At 47.1% G+C, this 14,396-nt stretch overlaps 1 protein-coding gene across 1 annotated transcript in view; it reads left to right on the plus strand.

Moving 5' to 3' along the window:
* Positions 1-14,396, plus strand: part of LOC138958861 (uncharacterized) — a 316,763-nt gene that overhangs the window by 272,891 nt on the left and 29,476 nt on the right. The window contains exon 2 of the mRNA XM_070330168.1: positions 2,986-3,132. The gene's annotated coding sequence lies outside the window, so the exon portion shown is untranslated. The remainder of the gene's footprint in view (positions 1-2,985; positions 3,133-14,396) is intronic.

The following is a 14,396-nucleotide window of genomic DNA, read 5'->3' on the forward strand; positions in this document are numbered from 1 at the left end:
GCTGTTCTCTATCAGTATCTCTATGTCTGTTCTCTATCAGTATCTCTATGTCTGTTCTCTATCAATATCTCTGTGGCTGTTCTGTATTACAGGGTGACCCCCAAATAATGCAACCCTCAAAAATGCTTATTACTTCTACATCTGTTAACCGAATCATTTGATATTTTAGGGACATACACTTCAGCCAATGCATAACCTTCCACAAAGTGACAGTTTGATATTTTAAAGGGTCTGACTTTTGTGCAATTGCAAAAACAGTTGCCAAATTCGGGGATGGACTCAACAGTACGAGGTTTGAAACTGAGCGGTAGCCAACCTAACCCGATTTAAGCCCTCCAGATTGTTACCTTTGGATTAATTCGAATGCAGAGTATACCTTAATCAACCTTAGACAATCAGTGACTTGAATACAGCAATTACAAGCAGGATCAGGGCAGTTCCCATGGATGAATGCGTTTTTGTCATTGATGAATTTTGCGTGACATTGCGCAAGTGTAACTTTACAAGGAAGGGGTTAATTTTTTCAGTCATTTGAGTTCAGGAAATATGTTCGTAGTTGTTGTGCTTGAACTTGTGTTTGTCAAAGACCATTCTACAAAGTTTCGAGTCTGTAGGTGAAATGGTCTGACATTTACCTTTTCCAAAATGTGTTCCAAATTACACCTCCGAACTTGTCATTGGCACAAAAGCTTTCCTGTCTAGGGATTGCCCTGAACCTAGCTGTAAGCTTTCATGTCTAGGGATTGCCCTGAACCTAGCTGTAAGCTTTCCTGTCTAGGGATTGCCCTGAACCTAGCTGTAAGCTTTCCTGTCTAGGGATTGCCCTGAACCTAGCTGTAAGCTTTCCTGTCTAGGGATTGCCCTGAACCTAGCTGTAAGCTTTCCTGTCTAGGGATTGCCCTGAACCTAGCTGTAAGCTTTCCTGTCTAGGGATTGCCCTGAACCTAGCTGTAAGCTTTCCTGTCTAGGGATTGCCCTGAACCTAGCTGTAAGCTAGTCCTGTCTAGGGATTGCCCTGAACCTAGCTGTAACTGCGTTCTTCAGGTCACCGATGATCTAGAAGGTGAAGGGTGTGTTGAGAAGGTGAAGGGTGTGTTTGTGTATACTCAGACATTCTGATAATTCAAAAGGTAAAAGTCTAGAGGGTTTAAATCAGGTAAGAATTGCTACTGCTCAATGTCAAATCTCGTTCTGTTGAGTCGATCGCCGAATTTAGCAACTTGTTTTTAATTTACACAAAAGTCAGAACATATGCAGTGCAAAATTGCCTTTTTGTGGAAGGGTCATGCATAGGCTGAAGTTTATGTCATCCAAATTTAAAGTGATTCGGTCAACAGATGTAGAAGTTATTAGCATTTTCGAGGGTTGCATTTTTGGGGGGTCACCCTGTGGTATCAATATATCAATATCAGTTTTCCTTTTATGTGGATTTCAGCAACGTGATTATGATATGATAATGTGGTTTTGTCTATTATCCGATTGGTCAATGTAATCCAATCAGAGGTGAGGATGGGGAAGAACAAAAGCCAGAGGGGCAAGCAAGTGTTCAAGAAAGACCCAGTAGCCACCAAGGTTGCCGGGGTCAAGAAAACCAAGACCAAGGCTGTCGTCACAAACCTGAAGAAGGTCTGTTATACTGGCTTTCCCAAATACAAAGTTAACGGGAAAATAGAGGCAGTGATCAAGTTAAGGAAACTACAACTGTGAGATTGACAGAGCGTAGAGCGCAGCTCACAAACCAAAAAGTCGATAACAGGCCCCATATGCCAGAGAACTCATAAGTAACTAAGTAATATTTGCCTTGATTGACAGAAAGCCCCCTAAGTAACTAAGTAATTTTTGCCTTGATTGACAGAAAGCCCCCTAAGTAACTAAGTAATTTTTGCCTTGATTGACAGAAAGCCCCCTAAGTAACTAAGTAATTTTTGCCTTGATTGACAGAAAGCCCCCAAAGTAACTAAGTAATTTTTGCCTTGATTGACAGAAAGCCCCCTAAGCGCAGATTGTGGCGCGCCTGACCGAAAATCCGGTAGGTCTGATTCTTATGTGTCGATAGTTTTCATCACAGGATAACCCTTTCTGTCGTGAATGTGATGGTTCTTAGGTGTAGATAATAGTTTTCATCACAGGAGAACTCTTTCTGTCATGATAGCGATGGTTCTTAGGTGTAGATAATAGTTTTCATCACAGGAGAACTCTTTCTGTCATGATAGCGATGGTTCTTAGGTGTAGATAATAGTTTTCATCACAGGATAACCCTTTCTGTTGTGAATGTGATGGTTCTTAGGTGTAGATAATAGTTTTCATCACAGGATAACCCTTTCTGTTGTGAATGTGATGGTTCTTAGGTGTAGATAATAGTTTTCATCACAGGAGAACTATTTCTGTCATGATAGCGATGGTTCTTAGGTGTAGATAATAGTTTTCATCACAGGAGAACTCTTTCTGTCATGATAGCGATGGTTCTTAGGTGTAGATAATAGTTTTCATCACAGGAGAACTCTTTCTGTCATGATAGCGATGGTTCTTAGGTGTAGATAATAGTTTTCATCACAGGAGAACTCTTTCTGTCATGATAGCGATGGTTCTTATAAATTGTGCCTGGCAGGGAAATGTGTAAATGACAGTGAATCGTGAATTTTGTTTGTTTGCTTAACGCCCAGCCGACCACGAAGGGCCATATCAGGGCGGTGCTGCTTTGACATATAACGTGCGCCACACACAAGACAGAAGTCGCAGCACAGGCTTCATGTCTCACCCAGTCACATTATTCTGACACCGGACCAACCAGTTCTAGCACTAACCCCATAATGCCAGACGCCAGGCGGGGCAACCACTAGATTGCCAATTTTAAAGTCTTAGGTATGACCCGGCCGGGGTTCGAACCCACGACCTCCCGATCACGGGGCGGACGCCTTACCACTAGGCGAATCGTGAATTGAAGACAAGGGGAATAAGTCATATTGTGGTGAATGTCGCCTTCAGATGACCTTCCGGACAAGGAGCAGGACGGAGAATGTTGATGCCGAATTCGCACAGCTGCAGAGTCCGACAGAGTCCGGAAGGAAAAAACCACCCTCTTCCCCCTACAATACCCACACACAGGACAGTGTGGACAGTGGCTCTAGCAAGGTGTGTGGCCTGTCTTACTCTCTCTCTCTCCTTGTGTGTCACCTGTCTTTCTCTCTCTCCTTGTGTGTCACCCTGTCTTTCTCTCTCTCCTTGTGTGGACAGTGGCTCTAGCAAGGTGTGTGACCTGTCTTTCTCTCTCTCCTTGTGTGTGACCTGTCTTTCTCTCTCTCCTTGTGTGTCACCCTGTCTTTCTCTCTCTCCTTGTGTATCACCCTGTCTTTCTCTCTCTCCTTGTGTGTGACCTGTCTTTCTCTCTCCTTGTGTGTCACCCTGTCTTTCTCTCTCCTTGTGTATCACCCTGTCTTTCTCTCTCTCCTTGTGTATCACCCTGTCTTTCTCTCCTTGTGTGTCACCCTGTCTTTCTCTCTCCTTGTGTATCACCCTGTCTTTCTCTCTCTCCTTGTGTGTCACCCTGTCTTTCTCTTTCCTTGTGTGTCATCCTGTCTTTCTCTCTCTCCTTGTGTGTCACCCTGTCTTTCTCTCTCTCCTTGTGTGTCACCCTGTCTTTCTCTCCTTGTGTGTCACCCTGTCTTTCTCTCCTTGTGTATCACCCTGTCTTTCTCTCTCTCCTTGTGTGTCACCCTGTCTCTCTCTCTCCTTGTGTGTCACCCTGTCTTACTCTCCTTGTGTGTCACCCTGTCTTTCTCTCTCTCCTTGTGTGTCACCCTGTCTTTCTCTCTCTCCTTGTGTGTCACCCTGTCTTTCTCTCTCTCCTTGTGTGTCACCCTGTCTTTCTCTCTCCTTGTGTGTCACCCTGTCTTTCTCTCCTTGTGTGTCACCCTGTCTTTCTCTCTCTCCTTGTGTGTCACCCTGTCTTTCTCTCTCCTTGTGTGTCACCCTGTCTTTCTCTCTCCTTGTGTGTCACCCTGTCTTTCTCTTTCCTTGTGTGTCACCCTGTGTTTCTCTCTCTTCTTGTGTGTCACCCTGTCTTTCTCTCTCTCCTTGTGTGTCACCCTGTCTTTCTCTTTCCTTGTGTGTCACCCTGTCTTTCTCTCTCTCCTTGTGTGTCACCCTGTCTTTCTCTCTCTCCTTGTGTGTCACCCTGTCTTTCTCTCTCTCCTTGTGTGTCACCCTGTCTTTCTCTCTCTCCTTGTGTATCACCCTGTCTTTCTCTTTCCTTGTGTGTCACCTGTCTTCCTCTCTCTCCTTGTGTGTCACCCTGTCTTTCTCTCTCCTTGTGTGTCACCCTGTCTTTCTCTTTCCTTGTGTGTCACCCTGTCTTTCTCTCTCCTTGTGTGTCACCCTGTCTTTCTCTTTCCTTGTGTGTCACCTGTCTTCCTCTCTCTCCTTGTGTGTCACCCTGTCTTTCTCTCTCCTTGTGTGTCACCCTGTCTTTCTCTTTCCTTGTGTGTCACCTGTCTTCCTCTCTCTCCTTGTGTGTCACCCTGTCTTTCTCTCTCCTTGTGTGTCACCCTGTCTTTCTCTCTCCTTGTGTGTCACCCTGTCTTTCTCTCTCCTTGTGTGTCACCCTGTCTCTCTCTCTCCTTGTGTGTCACCCTGTCTTTCTCTCCTTGTGTATCACCCTGTCTTTCTCTTTCCTTGTGTGTCATCCTGTCTTTCTCTTTCCTTGTGTATCACCCTGTCTTCCTCTCTCTCCTTGTGTATCACCCTGTCTTTCTCTCTCTCCTTGTGTGTCATCCTGTCTTTCTCTTTCCTTGTGTATCACCCTGTCTTCCTCTCTCTCCTTGTGTATCACCCTGTCTTTCTCTCCTTGTGTGTCACCCTGTCTTTCTCTCCTTGTGTATCACCCTGTCTTTCTCTCTCTCCTTGTGTGTCACCCTGTCTTTCTCTCCTTGTGTATCACCCTGTCTTTCTCTCCTTGTGTATCACCCTGTCTTTCTCTCCTTGTGTGTCAACCTGTCTTTCTCTCTCTCCTTGTGTGTCATCCTGTCTTTCTCTCTCTCCTTGTGTGTCACCTTGTCTTTCTCTCTCTCTTTGTGTGTCACCTGTCTTTCTCTTTCCTTGTGTGTCACCCTGTGTTTCTCTCTCTTCTTGTGTGTCACCCTGTCTTTCTCTCTCTCCTTGTGTGTCATCCTGTCTTTCTCTTTCCTTGTGTATCACCCTGTCTTCCTCTCTCTCCTTGTGTATCACCCTGTCTTTCTCTCCTTGTGTGTCACCCTGTCTTTCTCTCCTTGTGTATCACCCTGTCTTTCTCTCCTTGTGTATCACCCTGTCTTTCTCTCCTTGTGTATCACCCTGTCTTTCTCTCCTTGTGTATCACCCTGTCTTTCTCTCCTTGTGTATCACCCTGTCTTTCTCTCCTTGTGTGTCACCCTGTCTCTCTCTCCTTGTGTATCACCCTGTCTTTCTCTTTCCTTGTGTGTCATCCTGTCTTTCTCTTTCCTTGTGTATCACCCTGTCTTCCTCTCTCTCCTTGTGTATCACCCTGTCTTTCTCTCCTTGTGTGTCACCCTGTCTCTCTCTCCTTGTGTATCACCCTGTCTTTCTCTCCTTGTGTATCACCCTGTCTTTCTCTCCTTGTGTATCACCCTGTCTTTCTCTCCTTGTGTATCACCCTGTCTTTCTCTCCTTGTGTATCACCCTGTCTTTCTCTCCTTGTGTGTCACCCTGTCTCTCTCTCCTTGTGTGTCACCCTGTCTTTCTCTTTCCTTGTGTGTCACCCTGTCTTTCTCTTTCCTTGTGTGTAACCCTGTCTTTCTCTCTCCTTGTGTGTCACCCTGTCTTTCTCTCTCTCTCCTTGTGTGTCACCCTGTCTTTCTCTCTCCTTGTGTGTCACCCTGTCTTTCTCTCTCCTTGTGTGTCACCCTGTCTTTCTCTCTCTCCTTGTGTGTCACCCTGTCTTTCTCTTTCCTTGTGTGTCACCCTGTCTTTCTCTCTCTCCTTGTGTGTCACCCTGTCTTTCTCTCTCCTTGTGTATCACCCTGTCTTTCTCTCTCTCCTTGTGTGTCACCCTGTCTTTCTCTCTCTCCTTGTGTGTCACCCTGTCTTTCTCTCTCTCCTTGTGTATCACCCTGTCTTTCTCTTTCCTTGTGTGTCACCCTGTCTTTCTCTCTCTCCTTGTGTGTCACCCTGTCTTTCTCTCTCTCCTTGTGTGTTACCCTGTCTTTCTCTCTCCTTGTGTGTCACCCTGTCTTTCTCTCTCCTTGTGTGTCACCCTGTCTTTCTCTCTCCTTGTGTGTCACCCTGTCTTTCTCTTTCCTTGTGTGTCATCCTGTCTTTCTCTCTCTCCTTGTGTGTCACCCTGTCTTTCTCTCTCCTTGTGTATCACCCTGTCTTTCTCTCTCTCCTTGTGTGTCACCCTGTCTTTCTCTCTCTCCTTGTGTGTCACCCTGTCTTTCTCTCTCTCCTTGTGTGTCACCCTGTCTTTCTCTCTCTCCTTGTGTGTCACCCTGTCTTTCTCTCTCTCCTTGTGTGTCACCCTGTCTTTCTCTCTCTCCTTGTGTGTCACCCTGTCTTTCTCTCTCTCCTTGTGTGTCACCTTGTCTTTCTCTCTCTCCTTGTGTGTCACCTGTCTTTCTCTCTCCTTGTGTATCACCCTGTCTTTCTCTCTTTCCTTGTGTGTCGCCCTGTCTTTCTCTCTTTCCTTGTGTGTCACCCTGTCTTTCTCTCTCTCCTTGTGTGTCACCCTGTCTTTCTCTCTCCTTGTGTATCACCCTGTCTTTCTCTCTCTCCTTGTGTGTCACCCTGTCTTTCTCTCTCTCCTTGTGTATCACCCTGTCTTTCTCTCTCTCCTTGTGTGTCACCCTGTCTTTCTCTCTCTCCTTGTGTGTCATCCTGTCTTTCTCTCTCTCCTTGTGTGTCACCCTGTCTTTCTCTCTCTCCTTGTGTATCACCCTGTCTTTCTCTCTCTCCTTGTGTATCACCCTGTCTTTCTCTCTCTCCTTGTGTGTCACCCTGTCTTTCTCTCTCTCCTTGTGTGTCACCCTGTCTTTCTCTCTCCTTGTGTGTCACCCTGTCTTTCTCTCTCTCCTTGTGTGTCACCCTGTCTTTCTCTCCTTGTGTGTCACCCTGTCTTTCTCTCTCTCCTTGTGTATCACCCTGTCTTTCTCTTTCCTTGTGTGTCATCCTGTCTTTCTCTCTCTCCTTGTGTATCACCCTGTCTTTCTCTCTCTCCTTGTGTGTCACCCTGTCTTTCTCTCTCTCCTTGTGTGTCACCCTGTCTTTCTCTCTCTCCTTGTGTGTCACCCTGTCTTTCTCTCTCTCCTTGTGTGTCACCCTGTCTCTCTCTCCTTGTGTATCACCCTGTCTTTCTCTCCTTGTGTATCACCCTGTCTCTCTCTCCTTGTGTGTCACCTGTCTTTCTCTCTCTCCTTGTGTGTCACCCTGTCTTTCTCTCTCTCCTTGTGTGTCACCCTGTCTTTCTCTTTCCTTGTGTGTCACCCTGTCTTTCTCTCTCTCCTTGTGTGTCACCCTGTCTTTCTCTCTCCTTGTGTGTCACCCTGTCTTTCTCTCTCTCCTTGTGTATCACCCTGTCTTTCTCTCTCTCCTTGTGTATCACCCTGTCTTTCTCTCCTTGTGTATCACCCTGTCTTTCTCTCTCTCCTTGTGTATCACCCTGTCTTTCTCTCTCTCCTTGTGTATCACCCTGTCTTTCTCTCTCTCCTTGTGTGTCACCCTGTCTTTCTCTTTCCTTGTGTGTCACCCTGTCTTTCTCTCTCTCCTTGTGTGTCACCCTGTCTTTCTCTCTCTCCTTGTGTGTCACCCTGTCTTTCTCTCTCTCCTTGTGTGTCACCCTGTCTTTCTCTCTCTCCTTGTGTGTCACCCTGTCTTTCTCTCTCTCCTTGTGTGTCACCCTGTCTTTCTCTCTCTCCTTGTGTGTCACCCTGTCTTTCTCTCTCTCCTTGTGTATCACCCTGTCTCTCTCTCTCCTTGTGTGTCACCCTGTCTTTCTCTCTCTCCTTGTGTGTCACCCTGTCTTTCTCTCTCTCCTTGTGTGTCACCCTGTCTTTCTCTCTCTCCTTGTGTATCACCCTGTCTCTCTCTCTCCTTGTGTGTCACCCTGTCTTTCTCTCCTTGTGTATCACCCTGTCTTTCTCTCTCTCCTTGTGTGTCACCCTGTCTCTCTCTCCTTGTGTATCACCCTGTCTTTCTCTCTCCTTGTGTGTCACCCTGTCTTTCTCTCTCTCCTTGTGTATCACCCTGTCTTTCTCTCTCTCCTTGTGTGTCATCCTGTCTTTCTCTCTCTCCTTGTGTGTCACCCTGTCTTTCTCTCTCCTTGTGTATCACCCTGTCTTTCTCTCTCTCCTTGTGTGTCACCCTGTCTTTCTCTCTCTCCTTGTGTGTCACCCTGTCTTTCTCTCTCTCCTTGTGTGTCACCCTGTCTTTCTCTCTCCTTGTGTGTCACCCTGTATTTCTCTCTCTCCTTGTGTATCACCCTGTCTTTCTCTCTCCTTGTGTGTCACCCTGTCTTTCTCTCCTTGTGTGTCATCCTGTCTTTCTCTCTCTCCTTGTGTATCACCCTGTCTTTCTCTCTCTCCTTGTGTGTCACCCTGTCTTTCTCTCTCTCCTTGTGTGTCACCCTGTCTTTCTCTCTCTCCTTGTGTATCACCCTGTCTTTCTCTCTCCTTGTGTGTCACCCTGTCTTTCTCTCCTTGTGTATCACCCTGTCTTTCTCTCTCTCCTTGTGTATCACCCTGTCTTTCTCTCTCCTTGTGTATCACCCTGTCTTTCTCTCTCCTTGTGTGTCACCCTGTCTTTCTCTCTCCTTGTGTGTCACCCTGTCTTTCTCTTTCCTTGTGTGTCACCCTGTCTTTCTCTCTCTCCTTGTGTATCACCCTGTCTTTCTCTCTCTCCTTGTGTGTCACCCTGTCTTTCTCTCTCCTTGTGTGTCACCCTGTCTTTCTCTCCTTGTGTATCACCCTGTCTTTCTCTCTCTCCTTGTGTATCACCCTGTCTTTCTCTCTCTCCTTGTGTGTCACCCTGTCTTTCTCTCTCCTTGTGTGTCACCCTGTCTTTCTCTCTCCTTGTGTGTCACCCTGTCTTTCTCTCTCCTTGTGTGTCACCCTGTCTTTCTCTCCTTGTGTATCACCCTGTCTTTCTCTCTCTCCTTGTGTGTCACCCTGTCTTTCTCTCTCTCCTTGTGTATCACCCTGTCTTTCTCTCTCCTTGTGTGTCACCCTGTCTTTCTCTCTCCTTGTGTGTCACCCTGTCTTTCTCTCTCCTTGTGTATCACCCTGTCTTTCTCTCTCCTTGTGTGTCACCCTGTCTTTCTCTCTCCTTGTGTGTCACCCTGTGTTTCTCTCTCCTTGTGTATCACCCTGTCTTTCTCTCTCTCCTTGTGTGTCACCCTGTCTTTCTCTCTCCTTGTGTGTCACCCTGTCTCTCTCTCCTTGTGTATCACCCTGTCTTTCTCTCCTTGTGTATCACCCTGTCTTTCTCTCTCTCCTTGTGTATCACCCTGTCTTTCTCTCTCCTTGTGTGTCACCCTGTCTTTCTCTCTCCTTGTGTATCACCCTGTCTTTCTCTCTCCTTGTGTGTCACCCTGTCTTTCTCTCCTTGTGTGTCACCCTGTCTTTCTCTCTCCTTGTGTGTCACCCTGTCTTTCTCTCCTTGTGTATCACCCTGTCTTTTTCTCTCCTTGTGTATCACCCTGTCTTTCTCTCCTTGTGTGTCACCCTGTCTTTCTCTCTCTCCTTGTGTATCACCCTGTCTCTCTCTCCTTGTGTGTCACCCTGTCTTTCTCTCTCTCCTTGTGTGTCACCCTGTCTTTCTCTCTCCTTGTGTATCACCCTGTCTTTCTCTCTCTCCTTGTGTGTCACCCTGTCTTTCTCTCTCTCCTTGTGTGTCACCCTGTCTTTCTCTCTCTCCTTGTGTGTCACCCTGTCTTTCTCTCTCTCCTTGTGTGTCACCCTGTCTTTTTCTCCTTGTGTGTCACCCTGTCTTTCTCTCTCTCCTTGTGTATCACCCTGTCTTTCTCTCTCTCCTTGTGTGTCACCCTGTCTTTCTCTCTCCTTGTGTATCACCCTGTCTTTCTCTCCTTGTGTATCACCCTGTCTTTCTCTCTCCTTGTGTGTCACCCTGTCTTTCTCTCCTTGTGTGTCACCCTGTCTTTCTCTCTCCTTGTGTGTCACCCTGTCTTTCTCTCTCTCTCCTTGTGTGTCACCCTGTCTTTCTCTTTCCTTGTGTGTCACCTGTCTTTCTCTCTCTCCTTGTGTGTCACCTTGTCTTTCTCTCTCTCTTTGTGTGTCACCCTGTCTTTCTCTCTCTCCTTGTGTGTCACCCTGTCTTTCTCTCTCCTTGTGTGTCACCCTGTCTTTCTCTCTCTCCTTGTGTGTCACCCTGTCTTTCTCTCCTTGTGTGTCACCCTGTCTTTCTCTCTCTCCTTGTGTATCAGCCTGTCTTTCTCTCTCTCCTTGTGTGTCACCCTGTCTTTCTCTCTCTCCTTGTGTGTCACCCTGTCTTTCTCTCTCCTTGTGTGTCACCCTGTCTTTCTCTCTCTCCTTGTGTGTCACCCTGTCTTTCTCTCTCTCCTTGTGTATCACCCTGTCTTTCTCTCTCTCCTTGTGTGTCACCCTGTCTTTCTCTCCTTGTGTGTCACCCTGTCTTTCTCTCCTTGTGTGTCACCCTGTCTTTCTCTCTCCTTGTGTGTCACCCTGTCTTTCTCTCTCTCCTTGTGTGTCACCCTGTCTTTCTCTCTCTCCTTGTGTGTCACCCTGTCTTTCTCTCTCTCCTTGTGTGTCACCCTGTCTTTCTCTCTCTCCTTGTGTATCACCCTGTCTTTCTCTCTCTCCTTGTGTATCAGCCTGTCTTTCTCTCTCTCCTTGTGTGTCACCCTGTCTTTCTCTCTCTCCTTGTGTGTCACCCTGTCTTTCTCTCTCCTTGTGTGTCACCCTGTCTTTCTCTCTCTCCTTGTGTGTCACCCTGTCTTTCTCTCTCTCCTTGTGTATCACCCTGTCTTTCTCTCTCTCCTTGTGTGTCACCCTGTCTTTCTCTCCTTGTGTGTCACCCTGTCTTTCTCTCCTTGTGTGTCACCCTGTCTTTCTCTCTCTCCTTGTGTGTCACCCTGTCTTTCTCTCTCTCCTTGTGTATCACCCTGTCTTTCTCTCCTTGTGTGTCACCCTGTCTTTCTCTCTCTCCTTGTGTGTCACCCTGTCTTTCTCTCTCCTTGTGTGTCACCCTGTCTTTCTCTCTCTCCTTGTGTATCACCCTGTCTTTCTCTCCTTGTGTGTCACCCTGTCTTTCTCTCTCTCCTTGTGTATCACCCTGTCTTTTTCTCTCCTTGTGTGTCACCCTGTCTTTCTCTCTCCTTGTGTATCACCCTGTCTTTCTCTCTCCTTGTGTATCACCCTGTCTTTCTCTCTTTGTGTGTCACCCTGTCTTTCTCTCTCTCCTTGTGTATCACCCTGTCTTTCTCTCCTTGTGTATCACCCTGTCTTTCTCTCTCTCCTTGTGTGTCACCCTGTCTTTCTCTCTCCTTGTGTGTCACCCTGTCTTTCTCTCTCCTTGTGTATCACCCTGTCTTTCTCTCTCCTTGTGTATCACCCTGTCTTTCTCTCTCCTTGTGTGTCACCCTGTCTTTCTCTCTCCTTGTGTATCACCCTGTCTTTCTCTCTCCTTGTGTATCACCCTGTCTTTCTCTCTCCTTGTGTATCACCCTGTCTTTCTCTCTCCTTGTGTATCACCCTGTCTTTCTCTCTCCTTGTGTGTCACCCTGTCTTTCTCTCTCCTTGTGTATCACCCTGTCTTTCTCTCTCCTTGTGTATCACCCTGTCTTTCTCTCTCCTTGTGTGTCACCCTGTCTTTCTCTCTCCTTGTGTATAACCCTGTCTTTCTCTCTCCTTGTGTGTCACCCTGTCTTTCTCTTTGTGTATCACCCTGTCTTTCTCTCTCTCCTTGTGTATCACCCTGTCTTTCTCTCTCCTTGTGTATCACCCTGTCTTTCTCTCCTTGTGTATCACCCTGTCTTTCTCTCTCTCCTTGTGTATCACCCTGTCTTTCTCTCTCCTTGTGTGTCACCCTGTCTTTCTCTCTCCTTGTGTATCACCCTGTCTTTCTCTCTCCTTGTGTGTCACCCTGTCTTTCTCTCCTTGTGTATCACCCTGTCTTTCTTTCTCCTTGTGTATCAACCTGTCTTTCTCTCCTTGTGTATCACCCTGTCTTTCTCTCTTTCCTTGTGTATCACCCTGTCTTTCTCTCTCCTTGTGTGTCACCCTGTCTTTCTCTCCTTGTGTGTCACCTGTCTTTCTCTCTCTCTCCTTGTGTGTCACCCTGTCTTTCTCTCCTTGTGTGTCACCCTGTCTTTCTCTCTCTCCTTGTGTGTCACCCTGTCTTTCTCTCTCTCCTTGTGTGTCACCCTGTCTTTCTCTCTCTCCTTGTGTGTCACCCTGTCTTTTTCTCCTTGTGTGTCACCCTGTCTTTCTCTCTCTCCTTGTGTGTCACCCTGTCTTTCTCTCTCTCCTTGTGTATCACCCTGTCTTTCTCTCTCTCCTTGTGTGTCACCCTGTCTTTCTCTCTCTCCTTGTGTATCACCCTGTCTTTCTCTCTCTCCTTGTGTATCACCCTGTCTTTCTCTCTCTCCTTGTGTATCACCCTGTCTTTCTCTCTCTCCTTGTGTATCACCCTGTCTTTCTTTCTCTCCTTGTGTGTCATCCTGTCTTTCTCTCTCTCCTTGTGTGTCACCCTGTCTTTCTCTCTCTCCTTGTGTGTCACCCTGTCTTTCTCTCTCTCCTTGTGTGTCACCCTGTCTTTCTCTCTCTCCTTGTGTATCACCCTGTCTTTCTCTCTCTCCTTGTGTATCACCCTGTCTTTCTCTCTCTCCTTGTGTATCACCCTGTCTTTCTCTCTCTCCTTGTGTATCACCCTGTCTTTCTTTCTCTCCTTGTGTGTCACCCTGTCTTTCTCTCTCTCCTTGTGTGTCACCCTGTCTTTCTCTCTCTCCTTGTGTGTCACCCTGTCTTTCTCTCTCTCCTTGTGTGTCACCCTGTCTTTCTCTCTTTCCTTGTGTGTCACCCTGTCTTTCTCTCTCCTTGTGTATCACCCTGTCTTTCTCTCTCCTTGTGTGTCACCCTGTCTTTCTCTCTCCTTGTGTGTCACCCTGTCTTTCTCTCTCCTTGTGTATCACCCTGTCTTTCTCTCTCTCCTTGTGTATCACCCTGTCTTTCTCTCTCTCCTTGTGTGTCACCCTGTCTTTCTCTCTCTCCTTGTGTGTCACCCTGTCTTTCTTTCTCTCCTTGTGTGTCACCCTGTCTTTCTCTCTCCTTGTGTATCACCCTGTCTTTCTCTCTCCTTGTGTGTCACCCTGTCTTTCTCTCTTTCCTTGTGTATCACCCTGTCTTTCTCTCTCCTTGTGTGTCACCCTGTCTTTCTCTCCTTGTGTGTCAACCTGTCTTTCTTTCTCTCCTTGTGTATCACCCTGTCTTTCTCTCTCTCCTTGTGTGTCACCCTGTCTTTCTCTCTCTCCTTGTGTGTCACCCTGTCTTTCTCTCTCTCCTTGTGTGTCACCTGTCTTTCTCTCTCTCTCCTTGTGTGTCACCCTGTCTTTCTCTTTCCTTGTGTGTCACCTGTCTTTCTCTCTCTCTCCTTGTGTGTCACCCTGTCTTTCTCTCCTTGTGTATCACCCTGTCTTTCTCTCTCTCCTTGTGTGTCACCCTGTCTTTCTCTCTCTCCTTGTGTGTCACCCTGTCTTTCTCTCTCTCCTTGTGTGTCACCCTGTCTTTCTCTCTCTCCTTGTGTGTCACCCTGTCTTTCTCTCCTTGTGTGTCACCCTGTCTTTCTCTCTCTCCTTGTGTATCACCCTGTCTTTCTCTCTCTCCTTGTGTGTCACCCTGTCTTTCTCTCTCTCCTTGTGTGTCACCCTGTCTTTCTCTCCTTGTGTATCACCCTGTCTTTCTCTCCTTGTGTATCACCCTGTCTTTCTCTCTCCTTGTGTATCACCCTGTCTTTCTCTCTCCTTGTGTGTCACCCTGTCTTTCTCTCCTTGTGTATCACCCTGTCTTTCTCTCCTTGTGTATCACCCTGTCTTTCTCTCTCCTTGTGTATCACCCTGTCTTTCTCTCCTTGTGTGTCACCCTGTCTTTCTCTCTCCTTGTGTATCACCCTGTCTTTCTCTCTCTCCTTGTGTGTCACCCTGTCTTTCTCTCTCCTTGTGTATCACCCTGTCTTTCTCTCTCTCCTTGTGTGTCACCCTGTCTTTCTCTCCTTGTGTATCACCCTGTCTTTCTCTCTCTCCTTGTGTATCACCCTGTCTTTCTCTCCTTGTGTATCACCCTGTCTTTCTCTCTCTCCTTGTGTATCACCCTGTCTTTCTCTCTCTCCTTGTGTGTCACCCTGTCTTTCTCTCCTTGTGTATCACCCTGTCTTTCTCT

Source organism: Littorina saxatilis, linkage group LG1, assembly GCF_037325665.1.
Source record: "Littorina saxatilis isolate snail1 linkage group LG1, US_GU_Lsax_2.0, whole genome shotgun sequence".
NCBI classification, from domain to species: domain Eukaryota; kingdom Metazoa; phylum Mollusca; class Gastropoda; order Littorinimorpha; family Littorinidae; genus Littorina; species Littorina saxatilis.